We start from the raw sequence: 9,356 nt of genomic DNA, 5'->3' as shown, positions 1-9,356 counted from the left end.
TCTCTGTCAGGACGCGGGCTTTCCCGAGGGGCGTCCTTATTTTTAACTTTTCTGTTTCTGTTTCTGTTTCTGCGGACACATCTAATTTTGCTGAACGAGTGAGTCATCATGCCACCAAAAACTAGCGGAAAGGCTGCAAAGAAGGCTGGTAAAGCCCAAAAGAATATCTCCAAGGGAGATAAGAAGAAGAAGAGGAGGAGGAAGGAGAGCTATGCCATTTACATCTACAAAGTTTTGAAGCAAGTGCATCCTGACACTGGCATATCTAGCAAAGCTATGAGTATCATGAACAGCTTTGTTAATGACATCTTCGAGCGTATTGCTGCTGAAGCTTCTCGTTTGGCCCATTACAATAAGCGGTCAACTATCACCAGCCGGGAAATCCAAACAGCTGTGCGCCTTCTTTTGCCTGGTGAACTTGCCAAGCACGCTGTAAGTGAGGGTACGAAGGCTGTTACCAAGTACACAAGCTCTAAGTAAAAATCTTCTTCAAGATTTTTCATTTCAAACGGTCCTTGTCAGGACCAACACATTATTCGAAAGAGTTAAATCACGAAATTTGCTTCATTCTGTTATGTAGAAACACCTTGAAATCCAATTTCTATATGCTGTTAGTAAAAAAGTAAAGCACATAGCGGAGATGTGTCGTGCTTGTATACGAAAGGCATTTACTCGCCGGAGATCTACACTTAGTCATAATAATTTACTTTTAAAAAGTGGTAATACATTCCGTGTTAAGTATAGTAGTAGGTGCACACGGATCGGAAATCAGGTTATTTTAATGTGCCGTGCAAATAAACAGGCTGTTAGTGTAAGAAATAGTGGGTATAACGCTTAGAATATCGATTAATCGCTATGAAATAATGTTGATAAATTATCTCTTGAAAGTACTATAAAATTAATGTTTCTAGTATTTTCGTACTTGAAGGATAATGAAATTTGAAAAAGAGATGCCAACAGCACCTGGTGTTCCCAGGCGGTCACCCATCCAAGTACTGACCAGGCCCGATGCTGCTTGACTTCGGTGATCGGACGAGAACCGGTATATTCAGCATGGTATGGCCGTTGGCAACTACCTTTTCTTCAATGTCCTGTTAAGGAAGTATGTTTTAAGTAAGAATTGACATTATTAACTATAAAGGCAAGCATATTAACGTCGTTAACATTACTTGGAATATACTAATATTCGAATAAATATTTGAATGTTCGAATGATGAGTGATTCGGATGTTCATAGTGCCACTATGTCCTATCGAGTTTACTATCACGAACCACGTATGAAATTGTATATAAATAAATAAAAATAAATCCTTTATTAAGTATTGATTACAGGAAAAAGGCAAACTTACATTCTTTAATGTACACAATGAAATGTATGAAAGATATTTTTAAGATATGTTTCACTTACCCTTTATAACGCAAGGTAGTTTTCAGTGTAGCATCCTCTTCAGCTGCGAGATAACGTAAGGCAGATGATCATTCAGTCGTGAAGCACTAAAATGTAATATACATTTTAACTATTATCGATAAGAATTATTTACTGCAGGGATGCAAATAAAGTGAGGCAAATTAGTAAATAAAAACCGATACTGTAACTGATAATGTAATTACGTATCTGTATTAGTTGTATATACAGTAATCGCACGATTATCCGCGGAGTTGGATGTTGGCATAATCGCGCATAATCAGCAGTATGAGCAGAAAAGGGAAATGAAATGAAATCTTTAGATTTACGTCGCATACTTATACCGGTTACGCTAAAGGAGACGGTGATGATGAGTACTGAATGAAGAAAGTGGGAGGAAACGGGAGAAACCCGAGAAAACCCATGAGCACGGTCTTTATGCACGACAAAGTTCACACGGCACGAGCTGGGATTGAACCAGGGACCCCAAGCACCGGAGGCCAAAAAAGGGACAAAAAGTCTTTCGTGCAACTTTCGTTTTCGGTAAAAAGTTTACACATAATTTAGAAAGAGTAGTTTTCTGGTCTTTTTATTTCACAAGTTGGTTCATGTCTATATTTTTTACATGCATAAAAAATTTTTCAACTCCCTTGCTTAGTTCCTGTTAAAGACCTCTACCTCTGATTGTATTTTTTGCACATATTCTTATTGTTTTCAGACAACATTTCTAAGAGCGTAATTTATCGTCAGCAAGAAAAGAAAAGGAAAGCCTCGGATAGTGGAATGTGTACTGTATATATATATATATATATATATATATATATATATATATATATATATATATATATATATATATATATACGTATTAGTATATAGTTTTATTTTATACGTCTCCTATTATTACACAATGTGCAGATATTGTGAAAGCGCAAGTAAATATGTATAACTCCCCGTTCTGCACTTAATAACTTGAAAGAAGTTCGGGGAAGGTAGTGTAACAGAAAGTGCAAACAGAAATGAGGGTTTACAGGCATTTAATATTATTCCGTAGTAGTATGATTTTTTGTAAATATATATATATATATATATATATATATATATATATATATATATATATATATATATATATATATATATATATAACATACATATTCAATGATATAGTAAGAGGTTAGCAGCACTGATAGAACTGCAGAAAGTACAAAACCGTTAATAAGAAAGAGAGAGAGATGGTGGCCGCTTTTGTGCTTTTCATTGGCTAATTCCGAATTGCGCGCGAATACGTACGAGATTTCTTTCTTTTTCCTCTTCGCAGCCCAGATGTTGCCAATTAGAAGTTTTTAGTACTACATTTGTATGAAAATGTTGCCTTTAAGAAATGTGGTTTGCATACGGAGAAAAGAGCAAAATGAATATTTATCTTAGTGGGCATGAAAAAAGACGAAACATTTTGCAAGATGGACACACGAACTTCCTTAATGCAGGCGTTCAGTACATTATTGTAAAGAAAAAAACACTAAAAAGAATTACTTCAATATCCCTAGCAACATTCAACAATTCATAGAGAAAAATCTTTATTTTGAGAACAATGGAAAACTATGTAATTGTAGATAACTACTAAATTTAATGATTAAGGAAAACGTTTAGGCCCGGCCCTTCAGAAAGAAAGTGCACAGAATTTTCTCTCATGGAAGCAATTGCAAAATCAACATTTTGTTTGCAGTTATAATTAGAGGATCTATATACAGGGTGTTCGAAAAAGAATGTATCCTCTTGAAAGAAAATATTCTCTGGGCCCCTAATCCTTTATATACCGAAAGGAAGTTTGTATAGCATTTTTTCTTACCTTCGTTAGAAGAATTGAAAGTGACTACTATCGTGACACGGGAGATATTTGATCGATAGTCGAATTACTCCCATGCTCGAATGAACACGTCTCTTGTAAGGAGAGGAAAGGCTTCTGTGATCCGCTATCGCAGCTGTGTCATATCTGCAGAGAATGTTAGGACACAAACGTGATCTTTGAGAGCCTCGTGAAAAGAAGTCGCATAGTATCATGTGTGGAGACATCGGGGCCATCTGAAGAACGCTTCATCATTAGGACCAAGGGCGAGTTACGAAACACTCTGGGATATATTTATTAACATAACTTCTCGTCATTCTGCAAGTGTGGTGGAGCTCCATCCTATTGGAAAAGGAAACCTCGGGAGCCCTCTTCATGTGTAGGTATCGTTCACATCTGAAGCATGTGAAGATAGATTACTGTACTATCGTGTACCTAAAATCATTTTCTACGAATACGAACATGTCTACACTGAAGGCAGTGCAGCTCTTTTTCTCTTTTTTTTTTGGTCATGTATTGTAACGCGGGGCAATGCACACAATAACATGTAATGTTGTGTATCATCATAAAGGGCCAGGGCGATGATTGGATCTTGATGGACGTGGAGAACTGATAGGTGATGTGAGTGGTATTGTGATCTATGGTTGTATGTTTACTGATGAATGCATAAGGAGAGGTGAAGGGGTTGCCTTTTTTTTTATGTCGATCGGCAGGGAAGCGATTGGGAAACTTTTGACTTTGTTTTTCAACCGAATATATTGATTGAATAGGTCGCCGACAATTTTACGGGGCGTCACGTCGTTGCCTTTTTCATGTCGATCGCGAGCGAAGCGAGCGTTTTTTTTTTTTTTTTTTTTTACCGACAATATGTATTGAATCGGTTGCCAACACCTTTAGGGGCGCGTCACGTCCTTCTTTCTGTGCTGATCGCGAGCGAAGCGAGCGCGAAATTTTTGACTTTTTTTTTTTTTTTTTTACCCACAATATTTATTCAATCGGTCGCCAACACTTTTAGGGGTGCGTCACGTCCTCTTTTCTCTGCTGATCGCGAGCGAAGCGAGCGCGAAATTTTGACCTTTTTTTCTCTTTTTAATTCTTTTTTTTTTCTTTAAGAAAAAATATTGATTTCATAGGTCGCCAACATTTTTACGGGATGGAACATCGTTTATTTGTTTTTCCAACCGTCTTTCTGTCTTGAGCCCCCGCCAAGTTAACTTTATGGTGGACAAAAACTATGTGCGGTGGGTTACCGCGGGGTTCTCCCGTTTCCTCCCACTTTCTTCATTCCACCACCATTTCAATCATTTCTCATAATCAGCGCCTCTTTTAGCCTAAGCGGCATAACGTGGGACGTAAAACAAAGATTTCCTTTAGTTGCTTTCTGTCTTGATTACGAGCGCGAAATTTTTTACTTTTTTTTTCTTTCTTTTGATATTATTCATTTAATAGGACGGCAACACCTTTACGGGCCGCCGCGTCGTCGTTTACACTTCTTCAGCCCATATTCTTTCTGCTTGTTCGTTTTCCGGCATCTTGTTATCACCGCCCGCGGGAATGCCTATGTCTTTCATCGCTTTTTGAAGCAAATCTTTAATAAATATGCACTCTCACATTTCTACTAATATGCATACCACAGTGGATAGACTGTAACTAGGAAAGCAGAAGCCTGCATATCATATTATTTAACAGTTGAAAGTGAACTGCCATTTTAAGTTTGATTTTGATCAGATGAGTGCAGTTCAACTCGTCGACAATTGTGAAGATTCTCGAGGTTAGGGACCATCCATTTTGTGCTTTGTAATGAAAATGGCTGCAGCCAAACTTCTCTGATCTGAATGAAACTTGGCATGATGATACATCTTGACCTGCTCTACAAGTTTATTTAGTATTTTCCGTTGCGCAGGCTTTTGCTTCTCCAGGTTCTCCCATGGAACTGAGAAACGTATTCAGTCGAACTTCTGCGGTAAGTCAGTATATCATCCTGAGAAGTTTGATCGAGATAGCAGAGGTTCGACTATTCGTTTTTCAATTCCATGTGATATTACAACACGGTGAACTAAATTTATATAGAAACACTTTGATTTTGTTTTGTTTTTTGCTAGCATTAAACTGAGAAAATGTTATTGAATAGACAGAGAACACCACTCAAAGAAAAGTACATCATAAGAATATATATATGGTTGCTGTGGTTCTCGGTTTAATTTGCTAGTTAAGAAACTTGCTCTAAATAAGTACATCTTACAGGTGAAAAACTAAGCCAGGCGATAGAATTAAATATAAAGTTATACACTTTTATTTTACGTTTACTAGTGTTGGGTTACTACTGTAAAATAAGTCAGTATATATGAAAGATAACTGTATTAGGTACTATTTTCCACCGGCGGTGTATTCTTGCATAGTGTACTTAATGTTTACAAGCGGGGCGCTACTAGTATGGATGCATGACAAGTGCTATTGAAACTCGAAAACTAACTGGTTTCCACTACCCTTGCTTATACGTATACCCGCGTCGCCTTCGCTCCTGTTCACTTTGGACGCACATTCTTGCTATCGCTCAGGCCCCCAGCTTTCTCCTGTTTTGGCTCCCTTAAATAGTATTCGTGCTTTTTATTGGCCACCTGGCAAAGCACTTGTAATGATTTTACACCAGTAACTCTAAAATACATGTGTATTACTTTATTTAATTCTGTCGTCTGCAGAATTTTTTTTTTTTTTCGTACAAATATGCCTTTTCATGCAGAACACTGAATTTTGCCTGTAAATTTTTGAGAATATGCTGTGACGAAACTTGAGCACCGTTCTTCTTTTCTTTCTTATCACGAGTCTTCTTTAGCCTAATGAGCACAATCATCACACGATAACGACTATTCTTTTCATTTAACTTGTAAACAAGTTGAACTAATAATAATAATTGATGTACAAAGGAGAAGTGTCCTACATATTTGAGGTAAAAAATAAAATAAATATACTTCTACTTCATCCGTGTTTACAAAGTTAAATGTTATCGATTTACAAAAAATGGTCACCTATCCACACACTGACCAGGCTCGACACTGCTTGACCATACATATTAAAACATCGGTCCCACTGAATACACAAGTAGTAAGCACATTCACATAAAAATAATTAGGATTACAGTATATAAAATGTGTTAATTAAAATAGCAAATGCCTTACCTTATCACAGGCGATCCAAAGCCACTGCACATCATCTGCTACGCACACTATATTCCTCCAATATTTCACTCACTTCCTATATCACGCAACAGAAAATATTAATAAAATTCACTTAGCAACATTTTCATTTTTAATCAACAATACGTATAACAATTAAGAATAAAATTAATTGTGAGCACATTGTTATAATTAGAATACTGTTTTTATTCGTTTACAAATATGGGATTAATATAGAGCTGGCAGCAACAATATATACAACTCATCCTGTATGTATCGTAAATCCTAACTTGAGAAGACATCTCTGACGCAAACAATGAGACAAGAAATCAAATACTATATCCGACACATTTGGGGTTTATTGAACTTCAATGTTGGAAGATACCACCTTGTCGGTAGTACAAATGTAATATCCTTACAACACGCGGAACTTTTGCCAGGCATATCTAGGAATTTGGGAAGATTAATTGATATCCTTAATGTGCAATGTATGATTATGACGCATTGTTATGTACACGCAGACGGAACCAGGACAATCTATAGATGACATTTGCACTGTGTTTGGACAATTTGTTCGCAGAAAGTAACCGTTTTTGTCTATGAATACTTGAGAACATGGAAGGTATGAGATATACATTTTATGCGCAAATATTATAATACAAATCATTGTTAGTTTGGTGGATGCGTGAAAGAAAGAAAAGGAGTAGATTTTTGCAGACGTCCGGATATAAAGCGAGAACTGAGAATACGCATCTATAACATCTATTTTCTTTGTGTTAATGATATCGATGAACTAAACGGGGAAACTAAAATACAACTGTTTGCAGTATAATTCGAAGTATAGTCAAGTGCAGAGGCGTACTCACGGGGTGTCCACCGGGTGCGGACTCCTCGCAAAAGTTCCTAAGTGAACATACATTTGCAGACTTTCTCATTAAATGTAGTTATTAACAGGGAAAATATTGATGTATCATCAATATAAATCTGATCTTACACTTCATCTGTACTCTGTCTGTATCATGTTTTTGTGAAAAAGTAAGTGGAATATTTATCGTGTTTTCGAATGCAGAATAATAGTATATAGACATAGTGGCTTGTAGTATTGGAACCTTGCCCCCCGAAGCTTGGATCCCTTAGAAGAAAAAAAAAATGCATGCGCGCCTGGTGAAATGGTTAACGAATTCAGTTCACTCGATGAATCGACAGATAGTAATACACATTTCGACAGATCGACAGCATTCGACAGATACAGACATATGAAAGTAGCACAAGAATTAGGCGAAAGTCCGTGCGTTTCCTCAATTCACGTAGGAAACAACAGAAAATATCAACTACCATAAAATAATCCGTATATATATTTAATTTATTTGGAATAAAATAAATATAGAAACAACCTGTTCATACATAACTACGGTAAGTGCGTTAATTGCTAACGTAAGAACAAATATGAAACAAGGCACAAAATAAAAAAGAAAAATAAAGTTAAAGGGAATAAATATTTAGGCTTGATTGTCATTCGTATTAAGAAGCTGGGTAATAAAATGTTAAAATCTACAGAAAATTATGAAATTAAATCAGGATTTGAAATAAAAGTCTATACATTGGAAGTAGGCCAGGGAGTTTGCAAGGCAGATGTGTGCGACACGCGTTACTTTATAGATTCCCTTCATTGAACTATAGTAAGCAGTACGAAGATGGTACTTTGCGTATAATCACAGGAAGGATTGAAGTTAATTACCATGGTAATATAATTATTTATTGATAAGTATTTCCATGTTAAATTATGAAAATTATAAGCACAAGGAGGGTGAAAAAGTAGTGTGACCGACTTAGCAATGACTGAAACATAAAATAGAAAAGCGAATAAAAACAAATGCCTTTTGAGTTATGTGGAATAAAGTTTCTTCTAGCCAGTAAGGAAGAATAGGATCTGGTGCATTCATTGAATACCTGAAAAAAATCGTTTATCAAAATAGAAGGAAACACACTTATCGTTGTGGCAACTACGAACTTCTGTTTACCTCAGCCCGCCTCAGCAAGTGCTTTCTATCCGGTCCGCGCTCCGTAACCAAACTCAACGCTGCCTGCCAGCGAAAATTTCATTCTTCAGTATCGTTGAGTTTATTGCAGAAAGCAATGGCAGATACGGCATCAGCACCTGCAGCCCCGGCACAGGCTTCTCCTAAGAAGTCTGCAAAGCCTAAGAAACCAAAAACAACACCTTCTCATCCAAGAACATCAGAAATGGTGAACAACGCCATCAAGAATTTGAAGGAAAGGGGAGGAAGTTCACTGCAAGCTATTAAGAAATACATCTCTCAGAACTACAAAGTGGATGCCGAGAAGCTTGCTCCATTTATCAAGAAATACTTGAGAAGTGCAGTTGCTTCTGGGTCTTTGGTTCAGACCAAGGGAAAAGGTGCATCTGGATCGTTTAAGCTTAGTGCTTCATCGCTGAAGGAGAAGCCTGAAGGTGGATCTTCAACCAAGGCGAAACGATCAGCATCAAAGGAGAAGAAGCCTGCGAAAAAGCCAGCAGCTAAACGTCCCAAGAAGACTGGTGAAAAGAAAAAGGCTGCTGCTCCCAAACCTAAGAAATCACCATCTAAAGTGAAGAAGGCAAAAACTCCCAAGAAGCCAAAGGCCCCGAAGCCAAAGAAGGCTACAGCAAAACCGAAAAGTGCTAAGAAGGCTGCACCAAAGAAGAAGTAAATGTGTCAGTAAATCATCTGACATTTTAAAACGGCTCTTTTTAGAGCCATCAAATACTTTGAGAAGAGTAAAATTGTGCTTTTCCTATCATTATCACATGTTCATTCATAGCAATGTATAGTATACACGCAAGGGACTTTGAGTTTTCTTTTTAACCGAAGCACTTCTTGATGTAAGTGCTTTATAACAGAGGGGAATTGAGGGTGGGGAAAGAAAGCTTTCAC

At 37.0% G+C, this 9,356-nt stretch overlaps 1 non-coding gene across 1 annotated transcript; it reads right to left on the bottom strand.

Moving 5' to 3' along the window:
• Positions 1 to 951: 951 nt before the first annotated feature.
• LOC145678178 (5S ribosomal RNA) lies at positions 952 to 1,070 on the bottom strand. The gene has a single exon (XR_014130284.1). It is a non-coding gene; the product is annotated as a 5S ribosomal RNA (ribosomal RNA).
• Positions 1,071 to 9,356: the final 8,286 nt, after the last annotated feature.

The sequence above is a fragment of the Thermobia domestica genome, unplaced genomic scaffold (assembly GCF_964235325.1).
Source record: "Thermobia domestica unplaced genomic scaffold, izTheDome1.hap1.1 HAP1_SCAFFOLD_1986, whole genome shotgun sequence".
NCBI classification, from domain to species: Eukaryota; Metazoa; Arthropoda; class Insecta; order Zygentoma; family Lepismatidae; genus Thermobia; species Thermobia domestica.
The sequence above is the reverse complement of the archived record's forward strand: the minus strand, read 5'-3'. Positions and strand labels throughout refer to the sequence as shown.